Here is a 12,144-nt window from a genome sequence, read left to right on the forward strand (position 1 = left end):
GGGGGGGGGGTGCATTTGTTCGTATATTTAGTAAGGCGCTTTCCGCTCTTCCATACAATGCTTGTGTCAGGTGTTGAGGTAGAGGGTATCCGGAGAGATCGTGACCAGAGCCAGGTCTGCTGTTGTTGCCACAAGGTTAGTGTGGTTTTGTTTGCTTCTTTATTAGTTTAAAATAGTTTTGATTGTACGTAAAGTTAATTGAAAGTGTTAAACTATGTATTTATAGATTTGTGCTGATTATTTCCGGTTCGTTCCAATGAATTGTTTGTTGTATACGAATGTTGACTGCAGTTTTTTTTTCTTAAATTATCACTGTTGCCTCGTAAAATACTTAAATGATGGTGCTAGTTAAAGATTAGTCGTGTGTAGCCTAACTATTTTGGGAATAAAATTTAAGGGTAGAAGTCTTTATGATTTTTTTTTTGTGTGTGTGTGTGTGTGTGTGTGTGTGTGTGTGTGTGTGTGTGTGTGCGTGCGCGCGCTTGGTAGGTGTTGCAGAATTGTCCTTGATGATCGCGGGCATGGTTTACAGCGTTTAAAATCCGGGTTAATCATGCACATTGGTTTTATGGGTACTTTAATTATATAAATATAATGATAGATAAATGTTTATTCAGGTAAAGTACATATACAAGGTTATACAAAAATTGATAGGTTTATAGATAGAGCTAGGGTATACAATGCCTAAAGCCACTATTACGCAAAGCGTATCGGGCAGACCTGTAATATTTTTTTTAGCACATGGATGTGTTTTCTGGTGTTGGAGCACTCGTTATGGGTAATATATCGTCAAAATAGTGCTAAAATTCCTCCACCATCTGCAGGCAAAGCATCTGAGTGTACCTGTGGAAGGGCAGCTACATATTTATACATGTAGATATAGATAGAACGCAGCAACTATTGCTAGGCATCTCTTGATGGCGGCGCATCATAGTACCGAGGTTAATTTGCTTCGGAAAGAGTTGCGTTTTCATATGGCAATATAAAGTAACTTTGTCTAAAAGTGTTTTTCCCTTAAACTTTTTTATATAGAACAAAGATTAAGTGTTGGTAACCGGTTACAGGTAGATTACAAAAGTTCAGCATAGACTGGTGCCAGGTAGGATAACTAGGATTGGATATTACCTTGAGGTGCTTCCGGGGCTTAGCGTCCCCGCGGCCCGGTCATCGACCAGGCCTCCGTGTTATAGGTAACAAACATGGCACTAATTTAGTCTGAGTTCAGATTGTAGTTTTAAAGTTCTTTTCTCTCGAATAAGTTCCAGGAAAGATGTCTTCCGGAGATGGAGATAACGACCATGAATGCTACAAGGTGTGCGAGTGTGTCCCTCCTGACCCCTCACTACCCAGGTGTGAGACTTGTGAGGGACACCCGCACAACATGCTGGTGCTCTACGTCACTACTGAAGACCTGGAACAGTGCGGCACTTGCAAGGGATTCATTCCTCCCAAGATAAACGCTGTGGTTGACGCTGAAAGTGCCCAGATTTAGATGGGATTCTCCTAGAGCTGCTGGCCCTTCACGCTGGAGATTTTGAACTCTCCTCCAGCAATGTTCTATTAAATAGTCATTTCGATGACATTTTAAACTGTCTTGTAAATTATTTTTTTTTTTTTTTAGCAAGAATTTTTAGACGTTTTAGAAAGTCGAAATTTTATTACCGTTTTGCATTAGTTAATTGATTTGCCTTAGTTAAATTTGAAATTGGTGGGCACTTTAATGATTACCAGAACTTTGTTCCATATTTTTATAAATTTTATGGTAATTTGTAATCTTAACTATCATTATATATTTCTTTGTAAATTAGACTTCTTTATTAGCTACACTCGGTTAACTTGCAATAAAATATAACTAGACACACAAAGTAACTAAAATGAATTTTACTAAATCATTAAAGCGCCCTAGCAGTGTAAAGTTACTAGACTCTGGCAGGAGGATGCCAAGTGGCTTTTGTCCCAAACTGGATGTAGGTCTTGATATAACACCACTCTAAATGTACACCACTATAATGGATACTAAACAAATAATGTAAACCCTACTTATCCTGAGTAACACTTCCTAAACAACTGCACTTGGTAACACTGTTATCGATCACGGTAATGTGAGCTGACATATGATGGTTACACCGGAACCAAAAGGTACTGGCAACAAGGAAATGCTAACCCAGGATTAAATACGCTGCCACCATCTGCCTTTGACCATTGAGACTATATCAAGCAACGAGGCAAGAAACATTGCTTGACTTGGAGAGTACTTTCTATGACTGTCATTAATTATGAAAACGGTTGTCAGCCACTATATCCAAAAGGCTAAGAGGATTCAACAATTGACAGACGGGAAATTTAACAAGAGTTTATTAAAGACCAAAATTGTCAATCGCCACTTATAAATCGTACCCTAACACTGGCAAAAATTTAAGAAATTTGGACATGGAACAAAACCTCAGATCACACACATTACCTGAAGACCTCTGTTACCTCCTTATGTTCTCCACAGCCCTCTCTGGACCCCGGTGTCCGGCACTCTGTTTTCTAAGTCCCTACAGGACCTCTATATACAACCCCCACAGGGGGGAGGGGGGAGATCTGCTGTTGCTACCTACACCAAAAATGTAAGAGATCGGCCACCCGTGTACAAACACTCAAATATTTCGATAAGCTTGTTTGACATTCACCATACACTCTTCAAGAGAGGAGTTATTAATTACGTATGACTGACCTCTGACCTGGCCAAAAGGGGGAGATCCGTGGATGTTTACACATAAGAATCTGGGGTCTAATTCTCTTGCAATGTTTGACCAGAGTATCAAGAAATATTACATACTTGAAACTATGCTGACTAAGACTAACCCAGGAATTTTTAATCAACGTAGAAGATAATCCGGAGGTCATCCGGGCTGACTCCTTGGAGAAGGCTTCCCTGGGTGTGACCCCCTCCCCTTCCGGCCCGTTGGCGTCGTGAGGGGGCTTGGTGGACGGCTGCCGGAGTGTGATGCTCCGTTGGGCAGTCCTCTGTCCTTTTCTGGCCTTGCACTCCTGCTGCTGTCTTCTCCAATTGTGCCGGATCGCTTTTCCTTTTCCTTATGTTTCGTTTTTCTCCCCCCTCTTCTCCTATCTGCTTGTCGTTTCCTGCCGACCTTTTGCTTGTTTTGGATTATTTCTTTGGACTTCTTCTATTTTGACGCCCGGGGGCTTGAGGAGGCATACTCTTGCACCCGTAGAACTGTAGTACCCGACGTCTCGAGCGAGGGGAACCTTTTATTGTCAATCCCCCTTTCGTCGCTGAACCCGATCTCGACGGACTGACGGTTCTTAAGGTGGCGTTTGTGGGGCGTATACTCACGACGCACCCCTAGGGGGCCCCGGCATGATCGGCGATAGCTTCCTGTTGGGTGTCCTGCCTCTAATTGTGGCTCCATGGTGGGTATGGGGGCACATTCGTGGATGAATTTGTCACTTTTCGTCTCTATGTCGTTGAATGTTTCCGTTGTACCCTCTCAGGCTCGTGGGGTGGGCGACCAAGCCCCCGAGTCGGCCTGTATTGGAAGACCTGGCTCTGTAGCTCCCGCTGCGTTGGGCCCCGACCTTGCTCCTCCTTTGACCGTCCTGACTTCTTTCCCCAGCTCCCCTCCCTCCTCTGAGGTTGGGTCGAGCCTCCAGCCCCCGGTGGTGACCACTTCGTCCCCTGGTGTGGCTAAGTCTCTCGTTGTGACTACTGCGCCTTTTGACCCCTCTCTCTCTAGGGGTTCTCAACGCCGTTCGCGCCCCAACCGCACTCGCTCGATTCCTTCCCGTGCTGATGCGTATCAGGCCTTGTTTGGTCCTGCTTCATGGGCCAAATACTTTGATCTCCTCCCTCTTGATTCTGCGCCTCCTGACGATTTCTCCCTCCATCGGCATCTTGTAGATTCCGTGGATGCGTGTGTTACTTTCAACCCCACTCGTCTCGGTACACGTGTCGTTGCTGCTCCTTCTCAGGATGCGGCTTCCCGCTTGGCTGCCTTATCTTGCCTTGGCGAGATCCCTGTTCGGGTCTCCAAGAACGTTCAGATGAATTCCAGTGTTGGCACTATTCTCCTCCCACCCCATGTTGCAACCGGTGTTCGGAATCTGCAGGATTGCCACGATGATATTCGGCATATCCTTGATGCCCAAGGCCATTCTGTCCTCCAGGTTGACTCGTTTACTCGTCCCCCTCGTGGTCGTCGCCGTCAACCCCTTCGCGTTGTGAAGATCACCTTTGATGGTAGGACCCTTCCATCCTCTGTCATTCTTGCTGGTGCTAGGTGCTCTGTCCAAGAGTATATTCCTTCTCCTCGACTTTGTAATAAGTGCTGGAGGTTTGGGCATGGTGCCCTCCGCTGCTCTGGGACTGTCTCTCTCTGTCCTTTGTGTGGGAGTGAAGGTCACTCTAAGTCGGAGTGCACTTCTCCCCAAGCTCGTTGCCTCAACTGCAGTGAGGCCCATCCTACGTTCTCCCGTGCCTGTGTCCATTACAAGCTTGAGGCGGCCGTCCTTAACCTGAAGCACCGGGAGCGTTTGTCTTTTCCTGAGGCGAGGCGCCAGGTTCGCCGGCTCCCACCTTATACTAACATCTCTTATGCTCGCGTGTTGCGCTCTTCCTCTCCTCGTCCTTCCCCCCTTCCTCAGACTCTCAACCGTTTCCGGGCCTTGGACCCTGATACGCCCACTGCCCCCTCCTCTGTTCCTTTGAGTTCTTTCCCGAGGGGTCCCCCTCCTGGTCCTCTGTCTGGGGTTCCCCTTCTTTCAACCCGGTCTGTCATGTCTCCTGTGTCGTCTTCCTCGTCCCCCTCCGATCCTCCTTCCCATCCTCTTCCTCCATCTATCGGCTCTCCCCACCGCCTGTCGGTGCAGGCGGATGTCCATCGCTCTCCTAACGGCCGTCGTGTGTGCTCTCGTTCGGCTTCTCCTGTTGAGACACTGGAATCAGTTGCCCGGTACGTAGTTGCTGGGACACCTGTCTCTTTAAGTCAGAAGCGTAAGCCTGGCTCCTCTCCTTCCTCTTCCCCGGCGGGTAAGAAGGCTTCGCTTTCTACCTTAGCTCCTACTTCTGGCTCTGTTGCTCCTTCCCCTCCCGTTTCGGTGGTTGCGCCCCCTGTTCCTGCTATGGAGGTTTCTTTGGCCCCTGCTTCCCTTTCGGTTGCTGCTCTTGCTGGGGTGCGCTCCCCTCTTTCTACTCCCCCTCTTCCTACTGCTGTCCTTGCCTGCTCCTCTCCGTTGTCTCCTCCTCTTCCTCCTCCTCCTCCGGACCCCGCCCGCCCACCTCTGATCTGTTCTCCCGTTTCCTTCCCTCCGTCTTTGCTCAGTTTACCCATGCCCCCTAACCCTAACTTTGCTGACCCTGATCCCGACCCTGATATTCTTTAACGTGCTCTGTTGCTCTTTCGCCTTTGTTTCTTCCTTGTTCTCTGTTTTTGTCCTTTCTCTTCTCGTCGTTGTCCATTCTTCAATGGAACGTTCGAGGTTATTACGCCAATTTCCTCGAACTCCAACTTCTGATTTCGCGGTTTTCGCCCCTTTGTGTCTGTCTCCAGGAGCCAATGCTTGGTGCTCGTCCTAGTCGTTTTCGTGGCTATTCCTTTCTCTCTCCCCCCCCAGCCATTGCTGGGGCTTCTAATTCTTCTGCTCTCTTGATTCGTGCAGATGTTCCCTTTGTTCCTTTACTTTTTCCTTCGCCTCTCCATTGTTCTGCTGCTCGTATCTTTGTGGGGAAATGGTACACAGTTTGTTCCATTTATCTCCCCCCGAGTGTCCCGCTCTCTCTTCCTGATTTGAAACACCTCCTAGACTCCTTGCCGGAGCCTGTGCTCCTGCTGGGTGACTTCAATTGTCGTCATTCTCTTTGGGGTGAAGTTCTGACGAATACCCGGGGTCGCCTCCTTGAGCCGTTTCTCCTATCTTCTTCCCTGTCTCTTCTGAATTCTGGTGAGCCCACTCATTTGGACTCTCGGACTCGCACCCTTTCTTGTCTTGATCTTTCTCTCTGCTCTTCTTCTCTTTACTTAGATTTCACGTGGCAGGTTCTTGATGACCTCCATGGGAGTGATCATTTCCCCATCCTTGTTTCCTTTTTCTCTTTTCGCCCTTCCCTCTCTTTCCCTAGGTGGCAGTTTGCTAAGGCAGACTGGACCCTATTTACCCTCAGTGCTACTCTCTCTGACCTCTCCCTTCTGCCTCTCTCTCGCGCTCTCCTCCTTTTTCATGACACTGTCTTCAACGCTGCCCTCCGCTCTATTCCTCGCTCTTCCTCTCGGGGTCCACGGAAGTGCGTTCCCTGGTGGAATGCGGACTGTGCTCGGGCTGTCCGCTGTAAGCGTGCAGCCTGGAAGAGGCACCGCCGTAGGCAGACGACCGATTCTTTTCTTTTCTTTCGGAAAGCGAGTGCGGTGGCCCGTAGGGCCATCCGTACGGCTAAACGTGAATGTTGGGCATCTTATGTCTCAACAATTACGTCCGAAACCCCTCTGGCCCAGATCTGGAAGCGTATCCGCAAGATAGCGGGTAAGTTCGTTCCCGATGTTTCACCGGTCCTTCACCTCCATGATACTCTTGTGGCGGACCCGTTGCAGGTCGCTTCCGAACTGGGTTCCCACTTTTCTTCTGTTAGCTCTGGTCTTCATCTTCCCCAATCTTTCCTTCTTCGTAAACCTGTCCTTGAGTCTCGTCCTTTAGATTTCTGCACTCGTCTTCAGCTTCCCTATAATGATCCCTTCTCTCTCTCTGAACTTCGTTCTGCTCTGGCCCTCTGCGGTTCTACGGCGGCGGGCTCCGATGGTATTCATTATGAGATGCTTCGCCATCTCCCTCCGAGCACGTCTCAGTATTTACTGAGTCTGTATAATCGGATCTGGGAGTCGTCGTCAGTCCCTGAGGACTGGCTCGATGCTGTTGTCCTCCCTGTTCGCAAACCGGGGTCTCTGGGTACTTCCCCTAAGGACTTTCGCCCTATTGCTCTCACAAGTTGTGTCTGCAAACTCTTTGAACGTATGGTTAACGTTCGTCTGATGTGGTTCCTGGAACACCATCACCTCCTCTCCCCTTCTCAATTTGGTTTCCGCAAGTGCCGCAGCACGACAGATGTCCTGGTGAACTTGGAGGTCTATATTCGTACTGCTTTTGCAGCGAAGACCTCCGTTGTTGCCGTCCTTTTTGACCTGGAAAAGGCTTACGACACCACTTGGCGTTATCATATCCTATCTCAACTTCATTCTTTTGGCCTTCGTGGTCATCTCCCTCTCTTTCTCCGCAGCTTCCTCTCTCGTCGTTCCTTTCGGGTGCGCCTTGGTACTGCTCTCTCTCCCTCTTTTCAGCAATACGAAGGTGTGCCCCAGGGTAGTGTTCTGAGCACTACTCTTTTTCTGGTTGCCCTCAATGGTCTTCTTTCCTCTCTTCCTTCTGGTGTCTTCTCCGCTCTCTATGTCGATGATCTTACCCTTTGTTGTCAGGGTGATGATTCGCCTCTCCTTCAACGCCAGCTTCAACTTGCAATTGATTCCGTGTCGTCTTGGGCCACTGATCATGGCTTCAAGTTCTCTACTTCTAAGACTTGTGCCATGACATTTACGCGGAAACGGGTTGTTCTTCGTCCCTCTTTGTCACTTTATGGTCATCCCCTTGAATACAAAGATTCCGCGAAGCTTTTGGGGTTATTCCTTGACACTCGTTTGTCTTGGTCTCCCCATATCTCTTACCTCCGTGTTGAGTGCTCTAAGGCCCTTACCCTCCTTCGGGTCTTGTCCCATACTTCTTGGGGGGCAGATAGGCGCACTCTCCTTGCTTTACATTCCTCTCTCGTCCTGTCTAAGCTCGATTATGGTTGCCCTGCTTACTCGTCTGCTTCTCCTTCTACTCTTCGCCGTCTTGATGCTTTGCACCATACTGGGTTGCGCCTCAGTTCTGGTGCCTTTCGTTCGACTCCCGTCCTTAGCTTGTATGTTGACACTGGCTTCCTGTCTCTCCAGGACCGCCGTGATCGCTACTGTCTTCGCTATCTTGCGCGGTCCTTGCAACATCCTTCCTCTCGCCTCTGTCGTGCTTTAACTTTTACCCCTCCTGCGGTTCCTGTTCCTCTTCACTACCTCCCTCTTTCTGTCCGGTTATCTCGCCTGCAGGATTCTCTTTCCGTTCGTATTTCTGATGTTTCTCCTCGTGTTGTTCCTTCTTTGCCCCCGTGGAGGGTCCCTCTTCCGCGGTTTTGTACATCCTTGACCCGTATCACTAAAGCTTTTACCCCTCCTACGGTTCTAAAACGCCTTTTCCTCGAGCACTTTTCTTCTCACTCCCGCTCCGTTTCTGTCTTCACCGATGGGTCTAAGTCAGCGGACGGTGTTGGCTACTCTGTTGTTTTTCCTGATCGCACTTATATGTGTCGCTTGCCTCCGGAGACTAGCATCTTTACAGCGGAACTTTATGCTATTCTCTCTGCTCTTCGTCTCCTACTTTCTCGTTGTCAGTCTTCCTTTGTAGTTGTTGTTGACTCTCGTAGTGCCCTCATGGCTCTCGGGTCCTTTAATCCAGTTCATCCAGTGGTTGTCGAGATCCAGCATTGGCTGTTTCTCGTTCACAGTAAATTTAAGTCGGTTGAGTTTTGTTGGGTTCCCAGCCATATTGGTGTGTCTTTAAATGAGCGTGCGGATGCTGCCGCCAAGGAAGCTGTCCGCTCTTGTCCCATCTCTCGTAAGGGCATTCCGTATTCCGACTTTTACCCGGTTATCCATTCCTCAGTCCTTACCCGTTGGCAGGCTTCTTGGTTGTCTGTTACTGGTAACAAGCTACGTACTCTTAAATGTTGTGTTTCCCCGTGGCAGTCCTCCTTCCACCGTAACCGGCGGTGGGAAACAGCTCTGGCGAGGTTGCGTATTGGCCATACTCGCTTAACCCATGGTCACTTGATGGAGCGCTGCCCTGCTCCTTATTGTCCTAGTTGCATTGTCCCTCTTACGGTCGTGCATGTCCTTCTTGAATGTCCTGACTTCCAGGACGAGCGTATGTCTTGCTTTCCGACCGCCCCTCGTGGTCACCTGTCCCTCGATAGAATTCTTGGTGACTCGGATACTTTTGATATCGTTTGCCTTATGCGTTTTTGTTCTCGTATTGGCATCCTTGGTGATATTTAGCGCCCTCTGATTATTTTGCATCTTTGGTGGTGCTACATAGCCTTCCCGGTTTGGTGCCTTCTTTTGATAATTACTTACTTACTTACTTCCCTGGGTGTGAACTCTAAAGGGAGGGGGGGGAGGTCATGGGTGTTACATTGAGCATTTTTAATATACTTTCATTGTTTAATATAAGTTTGACGTCTCCTCAATAGTTATTTCAGTCTTAATTTTTTCAAATGTCCTGGAACTCTCAATTTACTTATTTTAAGCTGACGAGTGACATTTTCTTGCTAATGTTAATATTGGCATAAATATGCAAGAACTTTGGTTTTGATAGTTCTGTATTAGTCGCTTATTCCTGGACTTTGTAATAAATACCCCCCTCCCCGCTCAGCTCGTTGTTGCCGTGTGGGGGCTTAGTGGGCGGCTGCCGGAGTGTGATGCTCCTTGGGACAGTCCTCTGTCCTTTTCTAGCCTTGTGCTCCTGCTGCCGTCCTCTCCAATTCTGCTGGGCACCTTTTCCTTTTCCTTCCGTTTCGTTTTTCTCCCCCCTCTTCTCCTATCTGCTTGCCGTTTCCTGCCGACCTTTTGCTCGTTCTGGTTCTTCCCTTGGACTTCTATTTTGACGCCCGGGTGCTTGAGGAGGCATACTCTTGCACCCGTAGAACTGTAGTACCCGACGTAGAGAGCGAGGGGAACGTTTTATTGTCAATCCCCCTTTTGTCACCGAACCCGATCTCGACGGACTGTCAGTTATTTAAGGTGGCGTTTGTGGGGCGTATACTCACGACGCACCCCTAGGAGGCCCCGGCAAGATCGGCGATAGCTTCTTGTTAGGTGTCCTGCCTCTAATTGTGGCTCCATGGTGGGTGTGGGGGCACATTCGTGAATGAATTCTTTATGTAATGATGATGATGACCCCTGTTTCGGCTGCTTCTGGTTTACCTTTTCAGGCTCGTGGGGTGGGCGACCAAGCCCCCAAGTCGGTCCGTGTTGGAAGACCGGGCTCTGTAGCCTCCGCTGCATTAGGCCCCGACCTTGCTCCTCCTTTGGCCTCTCTGACTCCTTCCCCTGGCTCCCCTCCCTCCTCTGTGGTTGGGTCGAGCCCCAAGCCCCCAGTGGTGACTACCTCGTCCCCTGGCGCGGCTCCTTCTCTAGTTGTAACTACTGCGCCTTTTAACCCCTCTCTCTATGGGGGTTCTCACCGCCGTCCTCGTCACGGCCGCCCTCGCTCGATTCCTTCCAGTTCTGCTACCTATCAAGCCTTGTTTGGTCCCGCTTCGTGGGCCAAATATTTTGATCTCCTCCCTCTTGATTCTGCGCCTCCTGACGATTTCTCCCTCCATCGACATCTCGTTGATTCCGTGGATGCCTCCATTACTTTCAACCCCACTCGTCTGGGTACACGTGTCGTTGCTGCTCCTTCTCAGGATGCTGCTTCCTGCTTGGCTGCCTTATCCTTCCTTGGCGAGACCCCTGTTCGGGTCTCGAAGAACGCTCAGTTGAATGCCAGTGTTGGCACTATTTTGCTCCCGCCCCATGTTGCGACCGGTGTTCGGGACCTGCGCGACTGCCACGACGATATTCGACATATCCTTGCTGCCCAGGGCCATTCTATTCTCCAGGTGGACACGTTTACTCGTCCCCCTCGTGGTAGTCGCCGTCAACCCCTCCGGGTTGTGAAGATTACCTTTGATGGTAGGACCCTTCCACCCTCTGTCATTCTTGCTGGTGCCAGGTGCTCTGTCCAGGAGTACATTCCTTCTCCTCGGCTCTGCAACAAGTGCTGGAGGTTTGGGCATGGAGCCCTCCGCTGCTCCGGGACTGTCTCTCTGTCCTTTGTGTGGTGGCGAAGGTCACTCTAAGTCGGAGTGCACTTCTCCCCAGGCTCGTTGCCTCAACTGTGGTGAGGCCCATCCTACCTTCTCCCGTGCGTGTGTCCATTACAAGCTTGAGGCAGCCGTCCTCAACTTGAAGCACCGGGAGCGTTTATCTTTTCCCAAGGTGAGACGCCAGGTTCGCCGGCTCCCGCCTTATGCTAATATCTCTTATGCTCGCGTGTTGCGCTCTTCCTCTCCTCGTCCTTCCCGCCTTCCTCAGACTCACAACCGTTTCCGGGCCTTGGACCCTGATGCGTCCACTGCCCCCTCCTCTGTTCCTTTGGGTTCTCTCCCGAAGGATCCTCCTCCTGGTCCTCTGTCTGGGGTTCCCCTTCCTTCTACCCGGTCTGTCGTGTCTCCTGTGTCTTCTTCCTCGTCTCCCTCCGTTCCTCCTTCCCATTCTTCCCCTCCGTCTCTTGACTCTCCCCGCCGCCTGTCAGTGCGGGCTGATGTCCATCGCTCTCCTAACGGCCGTCATGTGTGCTCTCGTTCAGCTTCTCCTGTTGAGACGCTAGAATTCGTTGCCCAATACGTGGTTGCTGGGACACCTGTCTCTTTACGTCAGAAGCGTAAACCTGGCTCCTCTCCTTCCTCCTCCCCGGCGGGTAAGAAGGTTTCGCTTTCTTCTTCGGCCCCTACTTCTGCCTCTCTCGCTCCTTCCCCTCCCATTTCGGTGGTTGCGCCCCCTGTTCCTGCTCTGGAGGTTTCTTTAGCCCCCGCTTCCCTCTCAGTTGCTGCCCTTGCTGAGGTACGCTCCCCTCTTTCTACCCCTCCTCTTCCTGCTGCTGTCCTTGCCTGCTCCTCTCCGTTGTCTCCTCCTCTTCCTCCTCCTCCGGACCCCGCCCGCCCACCTCTGATCTGTTCTCCCGTTTCCTTCCCTCCGTCTTTGCTCAGTTTACCCATGCCCCCTAACCCTGACTTTGCTGACCCTGATATTCTTTAACGTGCTCTGTTGCTCTTTCGCCTTTGTTTCTTCCTTCTTCCTTGTTCCTTGATTTTAACAGAAACTTGGCTAAATAAAGACTATACCCAACTCTACAACTTAGCTGGTTATAAAGCCATTCATAACTGTAGGCCTAATAAAAAAGGTGGTGGCACAGCTATATATTACCGAGATACATTTATCTGCAACAGTGTTATTAGTG

General features: G+C 50.0%; 1 long non-coding RNA gene across 1 annotated transcript; it reads left to right on the top strand.

The window, feature by feature from the left end:
- Nucleotides 1-2,028, top strand: LOC138366498 (uncharacterized). Its single transcript, XR_011229142.1, has 2 exons — nucleotides 1-135; nucleotides 1,260-2,028. It is a non-coding gene; the product is annotated as an uncharacterized lncRNA (long non-coding RNA).
- The last annotated feature ends 10,116 nt before the right edge of the window (nucleotides 2,029-12,144 follow it).

This window comes from Procambarus clarkii, chromosome 19, assembly GCF_040958095.1.
Source record: "Procambarus clarkii isolate CNS0578487 chromosome 19, FALCON_Pclarkii_2.0, whole genome shotgun sequence".
Classification (NCBI taxonomy): domain Eukaryota; kingdom Metazoa; phylum Arthropoda; class Malacostraca; order Decapoda; family Cambaridae; genus Procambarus; species Procambarus clarkii.